The sequence below is a fragment of the Lepisma saccharinum genome, chromosome 18 (genome assembly GCF_977018435.1).
Source record: "Lepisma saccharinum chromosome 18, izLepSacc3.1, whole genome shotgun sequence".
NCBI lineage: Eukaryota > Metazoa > Arthropoda > Insecta > Zygentoma > Lepismatidae > Lepisma > Lepisma saccharinum.
Genome location: NC_139246.1, coordinates 55,271,029 through 55,293,675, shown reverse-complemented (window position 1 = coordinate 55,293,675; position 22,647 = coordinate 55,271,029). Strand labels below are relative to the sequence as shown.

The window sequence follows — 22,647 nt, the reverse complement described above, 5'->3', positions numbered from 1 at the left end:
AAGGCAAATACAATCAATCATCAGGACCATCACCAAAATCGGAGTACAAGTATTTCCCCCTGTTTTTAATAAATATGTAATGAACTAAGTTTCTAGCATTCTTAAATCCGAAAGTGTATGGCTGCAGCAATACAAACGTTCAATCTGTCCTTATCCTGGGCAAGTTGAATCCAATCTTTTCCATCCTTTGCCGATTTCCATTAGGTCCATCTCAACGTTATTCCTCAATCTTCGTCTTGGCCTTCCTATAGGTCTCTTACCATCAGGTTTCCCAACAAGAATTATGTAGTCTTTTCTTTTCCCAAGGTGGCAAGCACCTTGTCTGCCTATCTATGTCTACCTGATTTAATTATTCTAATAATATCAGTACATGAATATCAGTACATCAATACAAATTATGCAGTTTTACATCATGCAACTTTCTCCACTTACCTGTCTCCCCATCACTTTTAGGTCCAAATATTTATCTAAGAATTTTATTTTCAAATACTCTTAATTTATGTTTCTCTTTTAATGTAATGGACCATAAAATACTACAGGCAAAATGTAGGAATTAATAAATGTATTGTAATTTATTTACACAGTTTTTGCAAGTTTTGGCTACTTCGAGCTTGTTCAATCAATTTCAACTAAATATTGGCGTTATTTCCTTGCCTAACTTATGCAAGTGTAAAAACTATCTGAAATTCATTAGAATGTTTTCAGAAATAGATAATATCCATTACCAAAGGCTAATTATGCCATATATGGTATGTCCTGTAGCACACAGATATGATACAGAAAATACTCGTAACTAGTTACAGGCTAACCTTATTCCTAAAAGCAGAATTATTTTGTTAATCACCTAAAAAATTTCTTAAAAATACGTTTCTCAAATACATTTTTAACAACACCACTATATTTGAGTATTCTCAACCACATATTGTTTTTTGTAAAAAGTGATATAACGACTCCAAAGCGAATATTACTTATTTACTTTCCGATCTTACGTAATTCGCTACATGTTTTATTATATTTTACATATATATAAGGCTGTTATAAATTCGATGAAGAGTGGACGAATCTGCTGTATTTTTTTCCCAATTGTAGAGGCACCGTTTAATTTTTATATGTTAATAAAATTACTATTACAAAATCATGATTGAAAAGATAACTGGTGTTAAAAATATATTTGTATAATTAAATAATAACCCGTGGCACAACAGCCCTTGAGGGCCAGGGCCAACATACTGATATCCGGCCTCAATCCCACATGTCTCAGAGGAGGTGAAAGACAATCCAACAAGTTACGGGGTTACGTGTGGTCAACACGACGGAGCGTCAGCTGTTGAAAATTTAAATGACTGGTCTAAGCTACTCATGAGTAGCTTTCAAATTTTCACACGATACCGGCTACCGGTGCCATACACAGGCCGAAATCTCAGAAGGAAAGTTGTTACCTTTCCCCCAGGAGACTTGATCCAGCGCGTGTCCAGTAGCCCGAGCCCAAAGCCTGACGCCTTAGTAAATAATTTATCGGTTAGTCTTCAATATTGAATTATGTAACATAATGAAGAGATTGTAGTTGTAGTAACTTGAACCTTTACACTTCCTTATGTGTTTTTCGAAGTACAAAAACATTGTTGAAAATTAGTATTTTGTAAATGATTTCGGACTAGAAATAGACTGCTTGAATTTGAAATGGAACATGACTGATATTTGGATTTTGTAATTTTATTAAAACTACATTTTTTTTTAAAATCTCAAAGACAGCCCATTTATTTATTTTTGAAAAAAATGTAGGAATATCAATTTACTATTTGCGTAAAATAGTGGCCGCGGTGGCTCAGTTGTCGACCTCCGTGGCGAAGTGGTTAGCAGAGCGCGCTACAACGCCAGGGGTTCCGGGTTCGAGTCCCGGGTAAGTCATGGGTATTTGTGTTTGTCCAGATGATAAGAAACTGAGAAACTGTAAAAATTGAAAAGTGTAAAAAGTTGTGAAAAGTGTGAATGACGGGGGATACCACCGCTTAGGGGTATTCCTTATAAAAGAAATGTAGGTAACTCGTCTGACTACCATGCTAAAGGTCCCGGGTTCGATCCCCGACCGGTTCAAATCCGGGAACTTTTCTAACGATGGAAGCGGCCCCGGCGCCCACCCAGCGTCGAATAACATGGGTACCTGGGGGAAACCCTGGGGGGTAAAGGCGGTCAGGGGCGTGATGCTGATCACATCACCCCCACTCACGACCGGATCAAGAAAGTGTGGGGCGTTACCCCCACACCCCCTATACGCCTTAATGGCGTGGTGCTATGCACAGGGGAACACTTTACCTTTACCTTTTATGTGTGCAAAATTTGCTAAATTTCTTGACTTCCATGTTAAAATCATAACAATATGTTGAGTGGTTGATGTTGAAGTCAAATTTGAAATATCAAATTTTCGGATTTTTGCTTTTTCGAAATTCAATAACTCAGAAACTAAGAGCCTAAAAAATCTGAAATTTGGCAGTTTTTGTCCTCCTGATAGGCACAATGAATGAACATAAAAATCTTAACAATTTGAATCCTAAAGGTTAAGAAATGTTTCTTTTATTGGTTGATTTAACACGGAACGATCCATGAGTAAATTCTCACATGTGAATTTGCTACGTGAATTACGGCAGGAAAATGAGGATTAGCATAATTATTTACATATGCAAATTACAGCAAATTGTTAAAGCTGGTAACCCCAGAAATTGAAAGACAAGACAGTACTCGTCCTCGTTAAACATCAACATGGTACAAAATTAAGCGAAGTTTGACCAATTAAACGGATGTGCGTGTACATGAAACGATTGGTCTTCCGTTTTGCTCCAGGTCATCCGTCTCGTCATCGTCAAACCTCAGTCAGTCCATGAAAGACGTCAAACTTGCCGTCCACACGTAATGTTTTATTGGATTCGTGGCATGATCATGCAAGACTTACGACAAAACATTACTTGTGGACATGGATTTACGGTGAAAGTTTTTTTTTTTTTTTTTTTTTGAGTTTGCAAAGCGTGATAATGAGTGTACGCTGATAAATGAGAGAGTAATACTAAATTAGTTGACCATGTACTGCCAGTGTACATTTAGAGACCAAACAGGAACGAATGGAAAATAATGACGTCTTGTTGTATCCAATCCACAAGCCGACCTTGAAGCATTTGACGTCCTTGACTTGTTCCCTCCGGCTACACATACAACAGTTATTCACTCCGGCAGATCCAGATCGTAGTAAGCTTGTTAAACAGAGCGTATCGCACTTGCGTCGAATGACTTTCATGGGAAGGCGTTTTCCGACCGCTTCTCCCGTTTAGCGAAAGTTTACGTAACGCGGAACGTGTTCCCGCCGAGCGATTGCACAGAAAAACATTACACAATGATACTACGAATGCAAATTTTCGGCGTGTTCTTCAAATTAGCTTCCTCATGTACGACTTGCTGACAAATTGTATCTTGCTCTCCCACACACATGTACAGTACGGACATTAAAAACCATTATTCATCTCGTTGGCCTACTTTCGATGAGAAATGCACGCAAATCATATTTCAACTTTGTGGATGAACTTATTTTCTACAAAATCACAAAGGGATGAGTGGACTCTGTCCCAGAAATATCTCGAGCAAGCGAACGAAAACAAGTATCTGCGCAAGTAGTGACGCGGGACGGCTCCACCAATGAACACGTGACAGGGAATGGGGTTGCGTGGGGAGGTGGGGGAGAAACGACTGCAGTCACCAGCCTATGCAGCAGCGTGTTCTGTTTCGCTCTTCCTACTCCATTTCTCCCTTCTCTTCGGCTATGCGTGACCTTACTCCGCAGATGCCCGCAACAGATTATAGGGTGGTAAATCATAGTAAAAATGAAAAAAAAAAGTTAGCAAGTGTTCAGACAAGTAGAGTAGAAAAATGCAGATAACGGCTAACTTTGAGTGCTTGTGGTGTATAATTATTCTGTGCTGGGGTGGAGATTTTCATTACTCGCTTTATCATGTTATTTCGGCGAGTGTCGTATTTGTTCCATATTCCCTTCGTAATAATGCTGTACCGCATTTACTACGAATAGAAATAGATCAATTGCTGTTGTTTTGCGAGTACATTTTAATTGGATATAACATCTGTTACCGGAGTGCTGATAATTTCTACATGGTTCATTTATATTATTTAATTTTTATTTACCGTTGCTGTTCTGCCACTTCTGGCAAGTTGTTACAATGAGGATGGATGATGATATGATGAAGAATACCCTTGCCTGGGCAGGGATTCGAACCCGGGACCTCTGACGTCGTAGCGCAATGCCAATTGCTTCTCCACGGATGTCGCCTTCATTTCTATTACACATATATATATATATATATATATATATGTGTGTGTGTGTGTGTGCGCACACACACATGTACATACACACAACCCCATGCACACTGTAATAAACTGAGTAAAGGAAATAAAAAATTGTAATGTATCAGACTAGCAATATTACCAAGAATAAAAATAATAAAAAAATATTTGCTGTCAAACGATGCCTTGATGCATGACAAAAGTAACTATAATGCCATAATGCCATTGGATGCAACAATGCTAAGAGAGACGCCCAAATGAGAAACCAAGCTAATGTTCATTTCAAACAATCCTTCAGCAATGTGCCATGAAAGACTTAAAAGACTGCTGTGCAGTGCCGCTGAAGGGCAAGCATTCAAAGAAGGTAATACGTATGACGCACATGTGCGTCTAAGACATACAGCTACAACCCCACATGACGCATATATGCGTCACCGGCAACGAACGTGTTAATACTGTTATCTTTATCTTTCACGAATGTGAGAACTACTGAAAGTAAAGTAACGTAGGGAATTCTGACTCTTTAGAGCGTATCCATTGTTCAGTATTACATACTTATGTAATTAAGAGACGTTCCACGCATAAGACTTCGGTACTGGTGCCGTTATGTAACAAGATGTCAAAGGAATTCGTCAGTGTGCCATATAACCTCATTATCTCTGAAGTGAAGCGACGCATAAAGGAATGTTGAGGCGGGAACCTACCGGGTGAGGATGTTCACTAATACCATAATAAGTTGAAGATACAAATTGTTACACAGCATATCCTTACGTTAACTACAGAATTAATGTCAATTCGCTTTATTTCACCTTTTGGAGATTTTTGTTTGCTTGCCATTACTTGTTAATTTCCTTGCTTAGAAATGACTTAATTTACGTTTCTTAATTTGAACTTAGATCTGGTGTGACTACTGCATAAATGAATAACACAATTTGCATTAAAACTTTCTGCAAGCAAACTGCAAATCGAGAATAAATGAGTAGCATTAAAACCAGTTGGAACATAGGTGGGCCTGTCCGAGATATTCGAACACTTTAGCCCCGTCTAGTTCGCTGCACCTTTTGAATCTCTCTGCGCGTCTAGTTGGTTACACGGTTCAACACCGACTCGTCTACTTCGTTCATTTGGTGTCAAGTAGTGCATTTGGTGTCTGCACCGTTCGCACTATGTTCCGGAGCGGTTTAGTATGTGGTGTACGGTCACGTGATGCGTGCTATCTAATGAAATGAACAATGAGCAGACAGGCTTTTGTTGAATCTTCTGAACTTAAACACCACAATTCATCTGCTTGGTTGAACGTCATTTCCATTCACCAGCCTGACACCGAGATCCACCTTCACTACACCTACTGTCAAAAAGTGCAGCGAACTAGACGGGGCTATTTATAGCGTCAGGTGAAGGTTTCTCATAAGTAAAATGAATAAATGTATTTTAACAATTTCATGCGCTACATAACACATGTATACAAAGACACTCTGCATAAAGCTTGTACATAAGAAGGCGTTGGAGAAAATTGAAGACTAGTGTTGAACTAGACGTTTCGTGTGGATAGAGAATCTACTAGTGTTTCTTGTGCTTTGTGATTTAAGTTAGGATTATATTCGTATAAACTGAGAGTAATATATAATATAATAATTGTGTGAACGAAGTAAATTGATAGATTAAATGAAGATAAAGTGATTAATATGATATAAGTGTTTAATATGGCTCGACGCCATTAAACAAAATGAATACCCAAGTAAGTGACACAGACACTTCGGAATGTATGGAAGTTTGGGTTCCTGCTAGCGTAGCTAGTCAAGACAAAGGTGATGTCTCTCAGGAAAACCTGTCACAGGATACAGTAAATACGCATCAAGTTAAAATATCTAAAGATCATGAAACAATTACATACAAAAATACCCAATTGGGGCCTTATGATGTATTTGTAAGAAGTGCAAATGAAATTAATGGAACAAATAGAAGAAATATTGGTCAGCTACATATACTAAAATTAGGGAAAAAACTTCATGAAACCAAAATCGAAGGTCTAAAGACAATTGAGACCATGGGGAAAAATCTGGCGAAATTGGAATTTAGATCTGCGAAAAATGCTAACAACTTTCTCTCTCATCCAGTTCTAATGAACAATAACTGGTTTGCTTATGTGCCAGCACATAAAGTGAGGAGAATGGGTGTAATTAGGGGAATAGATACCTCATTTACAGATGATGAATTATTAGAAAACATAAAACCTAATGTTTTCAACGTACTCAAAGTGAGACGAATAATGAAATACAAAATTGACGAAAATGGAAGTCGAATTGCTGAGCCAACGAGATCAATAATATTGACATTTGATGCCCAAACCTTACCAGCATATGTAACTTTATATTATTCAAAGATTGATGTAGAGTATTACATTCCCATGGTAAAGCAATGCACAAACTGCTACTATTATGGGCATTTCAAATCTAACTGTAAGAGTAAATTGAAGTGTAAACGTTGTGGGCAAAATCATGAATTCTCAAGCTGTAATAATAATGTCATATGCATTCACTGTTCACAAGAACACTGGGCAACAGACAAGGACTGTCCAGAAAAACAGCGACAAAAGGATATAGTGAAGACTATGGCGCTTGAGGGCCTATCTTATCATGAAGCTGTGAAAAAATACCCAAAAGCTACTTTAACTACTGCATCAGTAGTACCGAGTGAGAACAGAATATACAACATGTCCTACGCATCAACATGCAAGGAAACAACACAGACCCAATATAATAATAATGCAAATACTTATAAACAAGAAATCCAATACCAAACGCTTCATCACCAACTGCCTAACAAAAGAGCTTTTAATTACGCTCAACAAGTGGATCGTAACCAGGAAACAACAAAGTTATCTCAGGGAAAACGTCCAAAATCATCAGAAACATCTCAAAATCGAGAACAAAAAAAAAGACAGAAACCAGCGACAATTGACAAAACAAAACCACATTGGAAAGAAAAGCAGCAGAGTGGTTCAATGAACTCGGCTTTAGATCAAAAAGACAAATTACTTCCACTATCGCAGAAAATGCAAGCGAGTTCAGATTGTGGATCATCAATGAATGACCCTTTTTTAACAAATTTTTCTAAGTATCTAGCAGGAATATGCAACTTCGCCAATACCTCGTCATCACATAACATGAAACAGGATTGGTCTGTTGTAGCATCAAGTATAATAAATTATCTAATTCATCACTCAGAATGCCAGGCAGGATAAAGAGAATTATACAATGGAATATTAGAAGCATAATTCCAAATATACACAGTCTAGAAAACATTATTCACTTTTACCCAGCAGACATTATATTAATTCAAGAAACGTGGTTGAAACCCGAATCAAAAATTAAAGCCTATGGATACCACTGGATAAGACACCACAGAGATGACGGATATGGTGGAGTGGCCATAGGGATTAAAAATAATTATAGGTATGAAGTAATACATTTAAGGAATATGCCTGATAATATTCAAATAGTTGGAGTAACAATAGATAGTACTACATTTGTTACAATATATAATCCACCTTCGTCTAAATTACTGTATTCGTTCTGGTGTAATCTCTTCCAACAACTTCCGGCAAATACTTCTATTATAATCGGAGGGGATATTAACGCACATCATCCATTGTGGGGTTGTTATGGTTCAGATATGTCAGGGAAATCTCTGTGCAGATATATTCAAGAGTCAAATGTAACAATACTAAACGATGGCACTCCCACATATATCTCGAGACCAAATGAAAATCCTAGTGCCCCTGACATAACACTCGTGACAGAGAATATAGTTGCAGATATTAACTGGAGAGTTCTGCAAAATCCATATAATAGTAATCATCTTCCAATTTTGATATCATTTGATTCAAATATAGATACAACACTTATATCTAGTAATCTTCTGGAAAGACCAACACGTCCATACTATTCTAAAAATATTAACTGGAACGAATTTTCAAGGCAAATCAATCTCTCTACTGAAAATTACCAACAACAAAATTTAGGGAAAGATTACGAAAACTATACATCACTAATTAAAGAGAATTTGAACAGATCTACAATTCCCCGTCAACGTGACTCGAAAAGAAAGATTGCTCCGTGGTGGACGACAAACTGCCAGAAATTGATAAACGCTAGACAAAGTGCATTCATCAAATATAAAGAAAACCCAACAATGAACCACTTCTTGAAGTACAAAGAAACAGCAGCCAAAACTCAAAGGTACTTAAGACAAATTAAGGCAGAGTTTTGGAAAAAGTTTTGTTCCTCATTAACAAATGAATCATCCTTAACCACAACGTGGAAAGTTATTAACAGAATGTCTAATGCCAATAATATTAGTAGATATCATGGAGGCGACATAAGCAGTCAATGGATAACAGAATTTCATCAAACCCTAACACCAGACTCCAGCGACTGTGATTTTAATGCCATATTAAATTCAATGAATGAATTCACACCATCAACATTGGAATGTCCATATACCAGTGCAGAACTAATAAAAGTTATAAGTGAAAGGAAACCTTCGTCGTCACCAGGAATGGATGGCATATCATATGAATGTATACAAAACTTACCGCAACTGGGGATAGATAAATTACACTGTACAACACGAAATTTGTCCTTTGCTTAAAAATATGTTTTTCTAATGTATTTTTGCATGCAAAACACGAATCTGCAATTAATTTCTTCGTATCACGTACACTTTTCTGAAAAACGCCAGCTTTATACATTATGTGTATTAATTACGTTTAAACAATTATAAATTCCTTTAACTGTTTTTAACTGGGTTTTTTTCCAGTGCTTGATAAAAATCATATCGCATTGTCACATAAAGAAACGTTTTGCTATTCTAGTGATAAATTTGTTACATAAAAATAACCGTGCTGGCACCACTGACGAACAAGGGCTGCCATCTGTTTTGTCCTATCCAACGTGAAGGTTGTGCTTTGCAATTGCAGGTGTTTGTGTAAAGTTTTAACGTTTGTGGCGGGTTTCTGTTAGTGAGGTGTGTATGAAAAGGAGGCTTCGTTCAGTGGATCATAATGTCCCGTCAGTGTAAGAATAACCTTGATTCATTTTGTTATATATGTGGTGAACTGACGTTGAAAAGTCAAAGTAGCAGCCTAACCCCTGTTGTCAAAAAAGCATATTTTGGATGCCGAGTAGTCGATCAAAATAAGCGATGGGCACCACATAGCTGCTGCAATTCTTGTTCCAGAAACTTGCGAAACTGGATGCAAGGAAAGCGAAGTGGGCTAAAATTTGCCGTACCAACGGTTTGGAGAGAGCTCAAAGACCACGTAAATGACTGTTACTATTGTTTGACAGATGTAATGGTCTTCTCTTCAAAATCAAAACATCACATCCGATATCCTAATTTGGAATCAGCAAGGCGCCCAGTGGCTCATAGTGAAGAGCTACCTGTGCCGAAAGCTCCCGAAAATTTTACATTTGATACATCAATTGAAGAAGGAAGTTCAGGCAACGAGGACGTCGACTTCGCGCCACCAACCCTCTCAAGTGCACCACATCTCATTACACAAGAGTTAAACGATCTGGTACAGGACTTAAATCTATCGAAAATAAAAGCAGAAATCTTTATCTATTGGATAAAAATGTCAAAATCTTCACGTTCCGAACGCGACAGAGTAACTTTTCATCTTGCTTTTCGGAGACTGGATGAATTGTGTTTTGTAACAATAGTATAGTAATGCTTTATTTCAGGAGTTGGGCCATGAACACAATCCAGCAGAATGGCGATTGTTCATTGATTCGTGTAAGATAAGTCTGAAGGCAGTATTGCTCCATACTTGTAATGCTTATCTATTAGTGCCAGTGGCGTATACTGTTCACAAAAAGGAGACATATGAGGTAATGCGTGACATATCGCAGTACATTGAATATAATACATTCAAGTGGCGAATCTGTGGAGACCTGAAAGTAATTGGAATTCTTACTGGCATGCAACAAGGGTATACCAAATTTTGTTGCTTTCTGTGTGAATGGGACAGCCGGGACCGAGTTAACCATTACATGCGGAAAATATGGCCACCACGACAGGAATATGTACCAGGAATCAAGAACGTTTCACATCAACAACTCGTGAACCCTAAAGATGTTTTCTTCCCCCATTACACGTCAAACTAGGTGCACTGCTTCCAAATCATGGGATGCCACATGTCCCTGAAATTACATTTTTTGGATTCTCATTTTTACTTTTTTCCACAAAATTTAGGGGCTGTTAGTGATGAACATTGGGAACGGTTCCACCAAGACATTGCAACATTTGAAAAGCGGTTCAGTGGACGATGGAACAACAATATACTTGCTGAATATTGCTTGTCTATCATCAGAGAGACTCCTTCAGATAGATACAAGAGAAGAAGATCACAATTATCATTTCCGTAGAAGTTTGTACTGTCTTTAGTTTGTATACGTAAAATGCCTATCTAATGTCTGTGCAACAAAATGTCATGTGGCTGTACAATACAAATGGTGTGTCTTGGGAGAAAGCTGACTTCACATATCGATTTAGTACCTTTAACTTATTTAAACTCGCATGTTTTCAACCAAAGGACATTTTCGTAGAATTTTTTATAGTCTTTTGTTTGTATACGTTGATTTACCTGTCTAATGTCTGTGTAACAAAATGTCATGTGACTGTACAATAAAAATGGTACGTATTAGGAGAAAACGGATTTTACATATCGATTCAGCATCTTCAATTTAGTAAAAATCACCTGTTTTCAACTAAAGGACAGAACATGACCTAAAATTTGTTGTACAGTGTTATTAGAACTTTATAACGTGATATGGAAGAGTGGACAAGTTCCCCTTCAATGGAAGGAAATTGTTATAATTCCAATCCTTAAACCAGGAAAAACACCAGGATGTTCTAAAAATTATCGGCCAATAGCACTAGCATCATGCTTATCAAAAATTTATGAACATCTTATACTTAATAGAATTACTTGGTGGATTGAATATAACAATATATTACCAAAATATCAAATGGGATTCAGAAGAGGAATGGGGACAATAGATGTTTTGACTACACTTATTTTAGACATATGGTTGTCAATTATTCGTCGCGAATTTTGTATAGTTGTTTTTCTGGATCTTTCTAGTGCATATGATGCAGTGCTTATAGATTTGCTTGTTAAAAAACTAAAAAATCTCAATCTTCCTAAGCAATTTATTAAAAGTATAGTTGGATTATTACTACAGAGAAAAATTTATGTTCGTTACGGTCATCAACTTTCAAATGCTCGAACAACTAGTCAAGGACTTCCGCAAGGTGCTGTGTTAAGTCCAACATTATTTAATTTGTATAATTATGATCTTGGTAAACAAGTATTGAAGTATGCTAGATTATTGCAATATGCAGATGATATTGTTATATACAAAAGCAGCAAGAATCTATCTGATGGTATAGAGAAAACACAACTGGCTTTAAACGAATTATGCACATGGTGTGGTAACAATGGCATAAACATTAACGTAGAAAAATCATCTGTAATTGTGTTCCATAGAAGAAGATTACAAACTCCAGTTGTGTTAGACATTAATGGATCACACATAAAACACACTAGGACACACAAATTTCTTGGCATTATGTTGGATGATAAATTGAAATGGAAAGCCCAAGTAGAACACATGGAAGAAAAGGCGCTTAAGGTGTTTAACATTATAAAATGTCTCACAGTCAAGAAAAAGTGGGGAGCAGATCCTAGACTACTCCACATTGTTCACAAGCAAATGCTAAACTCAAGATTAGAATATGGCTCTTTCTTGATGAACAATAATCTAAATTGGGCATTTGGGAAAATATCTTCAATACAATATCATAGTTTATGTAGAATCTTTGGTCTATGGAAAGGAACACCGAAACAGGCTACGTTTGTTGAAATAGGAGAACCACCATTTCATCTACGGGCGCAATATCTTGCGAGAACATTCTTAATGAAAAAGATGTCTTCCATATCCAGTCCGATAATACCAAAGTTATCACTTTTACAAGCCTTAATGTCATCAAACCGTACAGCTAAATATAAATTAAATCTTCCAATCTTATTCACAGCATACAAGTCGATTAAGGATTTCATACCGAAAGTTATTAGATTTTCAACGTCTCCGTGCTTTACGACAGACTATTTTAAATTAGCAACAATACTTCCCGTTCACTTTCCTCCATATCCAGATAAAGATACACGAACGTCAATGCCAAGTATGGTGAATAACATATTCATGGAATATGTACACTCTGTAGTGCATGAAGATTTTTACATAGTATATACAGACGCATCAAAGTTCGCAACTGGTAACACTGGAGCTGCAATATATTGCAATAATCTAATGGAATACAAAATCTACCCATTACCAGCAGAATTTTCAATATTCACGGCGGAAGCATTTGCTATTCGTCAAGCATTGTTATATATACAGGAGAAAAACCTCAAGAGGGTAGTGATAGCCACTGATTCAGCGTCAGTCTTACACTCCCTGGGATCGATAACAGCTGATTACTATGTAGACTGGTACATTGTTAACATAAAAATTTTGTATCACAAACTAACCAACTCAGGATACAGTATTTCTTTTGTCTGGACTCCTGGGCATACATCCATAGAAGGGAACCACATAGCAGACACATTAGCCAAGTACGCAGCTGAAGAATCAAGTCACCGATCGCTTCGGATCAAATTTTCTGCAAAAGCGCTAGAGTCGCATGCTAAAACAGAATTGTTGAAAAGTTGGCAGAAACAATGGACAATTACAGGGAAGACTAATGGGAAAAATTATTATTCAATTCAACCACTTATACCTAAAGAACCTTGGTATCAAGATATTAACCTCTCAAGAAACTCTTTAACAAGCCTTCTTAGATGTCGGCTTAATTACACCCTAGCCCCTAAAGACCTGTATACTAGGAACATCGTTCAATCCCCAATCTGTCAGTGTGGTGCAACTGAAGGAACACCTGATCACATTATATTTGAATGTCGCCTTAATGTAACTACGCGTGATTATTTCTTAAGAGATCTAAAAGAAGCAGGATATAATGGCGCATACGCCTTGTCAACACTTTTGAGGAACCCAACGAAGAAAATAATATATGTACTTAAAAACTATATTGTGAGAGAAAATATTATATTATAAAATTATGAAATGTTAAAATTATGTAATTGTAAAATTATGAAATTGTAAAATTATGAAATTGTAAAATTATAAAATGTAAAACAAATGTAACTGGTGCATAGCAGCAAAGCTACAACCAAATATACATTTATATATCTAAAAAAAAAAAAGAAGGCGTTGGCCTATGTTGCACAAAAGTCTCGTACTCCACCTTGGTAATTATGATAATGAATTAAACACAGGTAAGTAATAATGCATACTATTTACTTCAAGGTAACACGAAACATTCAATTACATAACAGAATCTAGCCCCAGAATGGAGTGCGGATAACGCTTCCTCCGCCAATGGCGTAGCCACCAACGGGTCCAACGTGGGGGCCAAGTCCGGTGAATTCGGCGATACCGATGGGTCCTATGCGACCGTAGCCCAATCCATAGCCTCCGATGCCTTGAGCTTCGGTCATAGCGAAGGCACACGCAACGAGAAGAACAATGGCTGCCTGGAAGAAAACGGTGAAACAAACATCAATGCAAAAGTATGAGTCAAACGTCTGATAATCCACCAAATATTCCTCAGGCGTGTAAACGAAGTTTATATTCGTCATGCCTTAACTGTCTGATGTTCGTTGCAGTATTTTTATTATGCAAAGTATATGAAGTAAGTAAGAACGTACTGTAAGAAAATAAAGTGTCCAAGAATCATAATGTAAAATAATTTTTGAAGCTTTTCCAGTTACGATTTTCTCGAGATATCAGCCACGTCATTTCCGGATATGCATCCTAACTTGCGAGAGCTAACGTCACTCTACTCTTCAAGAACTGAAGTTTTTTGCTGTCTTTGAAGATGAGAGTGGCGTTTGCTCTCGAGATCTTAGGAAGGTCATCCGGAAATGACCTGGCTGATAATCCGAGAGAATCTCTACATTAAGATTAATATAATTTTGTATTTACGTGAAATGGACTTAGAACTTTGTAAATTTAAGTTTCGGAATTGGTATTTTCATATAATATTTTTTTAACAAAATTTCATAAGTAGAGGAAAAGTCTTGTTTGATATACAGTATGTAACATTGTTATTCGTACACATAGAATTTCCGAGAAAAAATGTCATATCTACTAGTAAATATAATCATTTTCATATGTACCTGGAAATTAATGTTAATGAAGGTTTTACCAACAAATGTCAATAAAAATGTATGTTCAAAGTGTATAAACAGAGCATATAATTTGTGTGAAAAGAGAAAAACACACTGTTTCAAGCAACATTGTTATTCGTACAGGCACGAGTTTCAATCTTCCTCGCATACAGCGCCACCGCTATTCGGGCGATTTCGTGCACTTTGCAACTTCGTAACAAGTTTGAACATGCAGGCGCGCTCCCCGTCAAGCGGAATGCTTGCGTAGGTGTTGTTGAAGGCCTATCGTATCTATCAGCGTGTTCGAAATGGGCAAGGGGAAGGAACTTAGTTCCGATCTGAAGGATGTTATTATAAATTTGGTCCTTAGAGGTTATTCGTTAAGAAAAATTGGACAAACAGTCAATAAATCAAACTCCACAGTTCAATACATAGTAAACAAATTTAGAGAGGAAGGTTCAACACGGAATGTGCCAATAAAACCAAAAGAGAGACGGTTGAATAAACGTGATGAACGCTTTATTTTAAAAAGAGTGCGAGAAAACCCCCGACTAAGTGTTCCTCAGTTACGACCGTTAGTAGAAAATGTTGCTGGCACGATGATGTCCGATCAAACTGTCCGACGTGCCTTGTGGAAGCATGGATATCATGGCAGAATACCACGAAAGAGACCGTATGCAAATAAGGTGAATCGCAGGAATAGACTTTCATTCGCGAAAGAGCACATCCACAAGGACCAGGAATTTTGGGATAGTGTCATATGGTCAGACGAGTCCAAGATTAATATATACGGGTCAGATGGGATAAATAGGATCTGGAGAAAATAAAATAAAGACAATGATCACATTAACATAGTTCCAACAGTTAAACACGGTGGTGGGTCATTAATGATTTGGGGCTGTATGTCGTCCAAAGGTGTTGGCACCATCCAGTTTATTGATGGTATCATGGATGCATATATCTATTTGGACATATTGAAGAACAATGTAAAGCAGAGTGCCCAAAAAATGGACATGCCGCCTATCTACAGATTCCAACAAGATAATGACAGTAAGCATAAGGCGCAAGTTAACATGAACTGGCTAATATCGAATGTGCCCAAACTACTACAAACACCAGCTCAAAGTCCAGACTTAAATCCCATTTAGCATTTACGGGCAATTTTGAAGAGATGAGTTCATAAAGCAGGTGTCAAGTCCAAACAAGAGTTGAAAACTGTTGTGCAAGCCGAGTGGAATAAAATAAGCTCTGAAGCATGTCGGAAACTGGTTAATTCTATGAAGAACAGGTGTCAACCAGTAATTAAAGCCAAAGGATACGCATCAAAGTATTAGAACTGTCAGTCAATTTGCTCTGAATATATTTTTTTCTTTTATATTATTAAGTGTACGAATAGAAAAGTTGTATAAAAATGGCATGTTTCTCTTTCAGTTTAATTTAATTTTTTATTGTCATTGGTTATACAGAATTTGGGTAAGATTTTATGTTCCTAATGATATTAGTTATTGAATTGTAAAGTTACAATTTCAAAAGAGTGTATTTCCTTTCAGATATTGAAGCATTTTCTTTGAAAATCCGTGTTTACGAATAAGAATGTTACATACTGTACATGTGTACAAAATCTATCTTCAATTCTCCTTACGATATTGTGTTAGGTAACTAATGTCTCTATCGGAATTCCCGTGTTGAAAGTTGGAAGTATTTGTTATTTCGTTGATGGTGAAACATTTATTTCACAAATGATTGATTGATTTATTATTTATTGTAGAATATGTTCTATATGTATCCCAATATACACGTACATATGTGTGTGTGTATGTATAATGTAAATATATGTACCTATGTGGATGAGCTTATGGATATGCATCATTAACATGTGTATGAATTTATTTCATTATTGTTTCTATCGTATTATGGATATGTTTATTCTGAACAAATCTAATCTACATAGTCGTATGCATTCATGAGAAATGTGTTTTTATACTATATAATCTAATGAAAATATTTAATATTGGTTAAAGATTTATGAATAATTAATATATGTATGAGCTGTATGAGTATGTGTGTGTGTATGTGTATATATATATATATATATATATATATATATATATATATATATATATATATATATATATTTGTGCGAGCGCATCATTACTCTACGTTATATAAGTTTACTTTTGTTATAGTTATATCTATGTAATATGTATGCATGCTATATAATCTCACTTATATTCATATTTACTTTATTTTTCTTTTATTAATCCCTCTGTAATTGGAGATATTCTTTCTCTGTAGATGGTAAATAAATAAATTACGTACATGCATCACACACATATTTTCATAATTCTACTACATTTATTTTTAGATACTATATGTTATCTTTATACCCGTTGGGCTAATCGCGACGGTGAGAATTAATGACGAAATAGTGATATAACGAACACAGTGACATGCCTGACCAGATTCAGACCCTGGGACATTTTCCCGTGTAGCGCTGATCACTCCGCAGTGGTTCAACTATGCAAACGAAATAAATAATAATATGTCTAATCACTTCCCTGTGTATATTTTGCTCCTGCCAGGGTTATTGCTAGCGAGCAGTATTTACATGTACTAGTAATTTATATTTAACCATTGATGATTTTTAACTCAAGACCAGATCACCCGAACAACCTTATCAAATGTGCTAAAGAACATATTGCAAACATATTTCAGACGTTAGTTATGTTTGAATGTTTTTGTTTGTTCTTCCATCTATTATTAATTAAATAGTAATATATATATATATCTGAACGTATTGCGAACATCTTGAGTGTAAGTGAATAATAACAGAATATTTAGATGACAGCATTTATTGGATTTTCAAAAATGTTCTTCTATTTTCATCACGAAACATGTCTGTGAATTTCTTCCATGTACAAAAATGATTTATATCCGGAAGACCAATTAATGAACCAATTATAAGCTATGCACTGGCAAAGGTAACTTAGTATATAATAGCTGAATTTTCATATCTGGGCATTTGAAAGTAGTTACAAAGATGTGTAAATAAATTAAATAATTAAATAAACGAAGCACATTTGTATACTGTGAAATGTCATGATTCTAGGAAGAACATAAAGTAACTTGTGGTAATAGGGAAAATAATCATGGCAATTGCCAGGATTTGAATCTCAAATTCACTTTGAAATAGTATTACATTCCTACATGGTAGGAAAATATACATTTTTATAGGGATACTCAGAGCCAACGTGTTTTCCCCCCATTCATAACTAATAGCAAATGAAATGCTATGTGCTAACATACACGGACACACACACATATGTGTGTGTATACATATATATATATATATATATATATATATATATATATATATATATATATATAGTGATATATATATATATATATATATATATATATATATATATATAGTGTGTATTAAATTATTAAATATGATGTTCGTTTATGTACTTCGTGATTAGTTGTGTCATAACAAGTAACATACATTTTTAAATGCTCAAAGACGAATGCTAATTTTATCATAAGGGAATTCATTCATTTGAATACCGGCTTTCTACTTGGCTGAATTTGAAAATACAACTCTCATAAATACATAAACGTAAGATACATAATTCATTTAGTAATTACTATTGAACACTTACCAAAACCTTCATTGTTGTAAATGTAGTATTTGCAAGAATCGACGAAAGGAATTCTATGTTGCATATATTTAGCAGCGCCTTTATATATGTGCGTAAATTGCAAGGAAGTACAGCTTTCTATAGGCCTATACAGAGCACGTATTTCACAAATTGGTTTCTAATTTCATGGTCATGTGGAGGTCACTGTTTCAAAAGGAAACCATAAGTAATTTCGAAAGGGGGAAACAAATTGCGAAGCAATTCAATCGGATTGTAAAATATACGTTCTCCTATCACTTGTTGACACTGTTATGGTCAATTGCTTGGAGTAGTACTAGCTCAAACTTTGTTTTACGACGTTAATGGGATAAAATTGACTCAAAGGCAATTTAACGGAAATGTTTTTCGTCTGTCTTTGTCCGTTATCATCAGTGACGTATTTGTGAGGCGATTATTTTGTAGTTTCATTTCAATGAAAATACACTGCATAAATTAAGGGGTTGGCAGTGTGAAAAATAAGGGGCTGACGCCAAGATTCACCCTCCCCTCCACAAAAACTTTCATCCAAGGACTTTTTTTAAAAATAATCTCTACCAGGGATGTTTATAACCCCCTCATTGATAATGGAACTGAAAGTATATATCATTTTTTAACTGTGGAGCAAACACTACTGAAATATCACTCTGGAAAATTGCAATGTTTTACTAATAAGGTTCAATCGAAAATATAACTTGATATGTCTTTGTATTGAGCACAACAATTATAACAATTATAAATCGTGTCTAAACTCCTCTTCCAAATAGCGAATTTGCAACACTTACCCTACTATAAGCCTTAATATGAAACTAATGTAAAAGACGATGTTGTCACCCTCATTGGCCTGATACTAACCCACCATTATGTAAAATATACAATCCATGTTATATATTCCCACCAATAAGGCTGCACGCTATGTATATGGTGCTTGTGTGTGTGAGGGGATATCATGCTTGTAATATCAATAATATTTACTATGAATTGACAGTAGACTACTGTAAGAACTAGAAGAATCCCACGTCATAGCACGTCCAGAAAGTAAGTTCCGTTTGGTAATAAAATTAAATTGTGTACAGATACAGAAAAGTTATTTATTGCACAAAATTCTACAACTCTTAAACTACTTTTCCACATAACTGCCGAAATTTTGCAGGCATTTGTCATAGCGTGACACAAGTTTTTGTATACCTTCTTCATAGAAATTTGCCGCCTGTGTCTTCAACCAGTTGGAAACAGTTTCTTTCAGCTCGTCGTCATTGTTGAAGTGTTGACCGCCAAGGAAAGACTTGAGATGTAAGAACAGATGAAAGTCGCTAGGAGCGAGGTCAGGGCTGTACGGAGGATGGTCAAACACGTCCCAGCCAAATCCCTGTAGGAGGTTTTTTGTCACATTTGCAGTGTGTGGTCGTGCGTTGTCGTGAAGAAAAACAACACCTTTTGACAGCAATCCTCGGCGCTTATTCTGTATTGCGCGGCGCAATTTCCGAAGTGTCTCGCAATAAGCATCTGCTGTGATTGTTTGACCACGCGGTAAGAAATCAATGAGTAAGATGCCTTTCCAGTCCCAGAACACTGTGTACATCATTTTTCGAGGTGTCAAGATTTGCTTCGGCTTAACCTTTGCTGGGGATGAAGTGTGCCTCCATTCCATTGATTGCCGCTTACTTTCAGGGGTGTCGTTAGAAACCCAAGTTTCATCTCCTGTGACTATCTGTGTCAGAAATTCTTCGCCGCTTTCAGCATAACTGGTCAAAAACTGAAGTGCACTACCCATCCGTTTTGTTTTGTGTTGCTCAGTAAGAATCTTTGGTACCCAACGTGAGCAAAGTTTACGAAATTTCAGTTTTTCGGTAACAATTTCATGCATTAGTGATCGTGAAATTTGGGGAAATTCCATAACGAGAGCACTAATTGTAAACCTTCGGTTTTCCTGGATCTTGTCATCAATCGCGTGAACCAGTTCTTCTGTAACCAAAGATGGACGCCCACTTCGTTCTTCATCGTGCACATCACTACGTCCGTCATTGAACTGTCGGACCCATCTTCTCACCATTGAATCACTCATCGCATTTGGTCCGTAAACATCGCAAATTTGCCGATAAATTTCACTTGGTTTCACTTTCCTCGCATTCAGAAAACGAATCACAGATCTGATTTCACAAGCGGCGGGATTTTCAATCAATGCATTGTAAAGAAGCACAACAAAGCGTACGTGACTGACAGCGATCTCCAAATGGCTCACGTTTCTTCTCCTTGATACAGAGCGTGTACCGCGCATGTGCGGAACTGCGATCGCAGCGCTGCAGCGGAGATAAATTGAAACGGATCTTACTTTCTGGACGTGCGTGTATTTCTGTAATACCATTTTTCTACACTCTGAAACTGCACCCATTGCACCAATTTAAGTCTTACTATCTTAAAAACATACGTACATTTGACCTGTAAAATTTAATATGAAGCATGTAGGGCTTGAAGAAACTCTATTTATTTAGATAACTCATTTTTCTAGTTCTAGGGATAAATTGACCTCTTTTTACGTTATGGAGATAAATTGAAGGGCATGGTAAGTGGAATTTTGGTCATTTTTGAGTTACAAAGTAAAATGTGCCATCCATAAATTTTCATGTGAAATTGCCATGCCATACAATTTGCATTGGATCCAGTGAAGGCTTGTGAAATTGGTAAATACAGCGCGATAAACAATTTATGTACAGTGTAGCATATAAGCTTTTATCTTAATGAACTCAGAAATTACCAAAAAACCATTTACCACTTACACCCGAGCCCTTCAATTTATATTTCCACTTATCCAATTTTCACTAATTTTTGTACAATCCAAGGCTGTTATCACACACCTCTAAATTGCAGACCCTCCCCTCTCTGTTATTTTCTTTGGACACTTCCATCTACTACTTTTCTCCAAAGATGGGAACAGAGCTTGGTTTTCATCGATTGATTGACTTGCTTTATTTTACTTCGTTTCTTGTGCCACTTTTGGCTAATTTGCGAAGATGGCGATCATTGATGATATGATGAAATTGATGAATGGACACTCACAAATATCCATGCCCAAGCCAGGATTCGAACCCGGTGCCCCTGGCGTTCGAACAGAGCTTGGTGTTCTCCATCTTGACAGAATGAAATATTTCTTGATGTTATCTAGTACTTTCTGGCGTTGTTCTGTATAGTATTTACATCTGTCCATTTTCCTATATAATAAAAATGAGTTGGCAAGCTTAGCAGTAGGGATTAGTTTGTCCTTCGAGAACGAGTTTATATTATATTTAGAGCAGTGCGCTGTTACAGTCCTCGGTGTGAGGCTTACAATCACAGGTTGTCAACAATACCTCTTGAGCACATAGCCCACTGAGACGTGGAATAACGCGGAGAAATGCGGCAACAAAACTTCTGTAGTGTTGTCCGCTTCTGCTGAAATAAAATGGTGTTGTCCGCTACAGGGAAACACGCGGAATCGAAGCACGGAATTTCCGTGCCAGAAGTCTGCTGGTTATCTTAAAGGTTATCGCCCACTGAGACGCCGGAAATGCGTCAGTTGCCACGTTACTACGTCTCAGTGGGCGTTAATCTTTACGCGAATCGCTATGTTGGAAGCATATTTTGAGTATGAAAGATGTGTGGAGAAATGGAGAAGTCTATTTCCCGATGATCCGGCACCAGCTAAAACCGCAATGGATGATTGTTTCAAATTTAGTTTCAATATTCTTTCTGTGTATTTCAACGCGCTGAAAGCCGGCCCCCATGGCCGAGTGGTTAGCACATCGCGCTACGAAGCTAGTTGTTCCGGGTTCCAATCCCGGCCTGGGCATGGATGTTTGTGAGTGTCCATTCGTCAATTTCATCATATCATCACTCATCACCATCTTCGCAAATTAGCCAAAAGTGGCAGAAAGAGTAAAATAAAGCAAATCAAATGAAATGAACGGCCGGAAAGTGGTTTGCCGTCTTGTCAGTGTGTTACCGACCTCAGAGATTGCAGCATTACTCACACTTAGTTTACGAATTATTTTTTTGTGTATTTCAAATATATGTATTTATTACTTTAACAAGTTCAATAAATTATGAGCAAGGAATTCTCAAACTTTGAATACTGGGATTTTTCGAACACACTGTATTTGGTACAGTGGTCATGAAGATACTGAAGGAAATTTTAGACAGTCGACAACGTCCTGTTATCGTGACTTTCATTAATAATACCGGAGAAAATATAATTTATTATATTTGAAGAAATATTCACTGAAACATTTGTGTTTCGGATATCTTCTGTCGCTTTCTTCCGTTAAAAAGTGATCGTGGCGATGATGATAACTGGTT

General features: G+C 36.6%; 1 long non-coding RNA gene across 1 annotated transcript; it reads right to left on the bottom strand.

Annotated features, from left to right (window-relative positions):
* Window positions 1-13,749: 13,749 nt before the first annotated feature.
* LOC146002109 (uncharacterized) lies at window positions 13,750-18,373 on the bottom strand. Its single transcript, XR_014443674.1, has 2 exons — window positions 18,301-18,373; window positions 13,750-14,002 (listed from the first exon to the last, which is right to left on the bottom strand). It is a non-coding gene; the product is annotated as an uncharacterized LOC146002109 (long non-coding RNA).
* Between the last annotated feature and the right edge of the window lie 4,274 nt (window positions 18,374-22,647).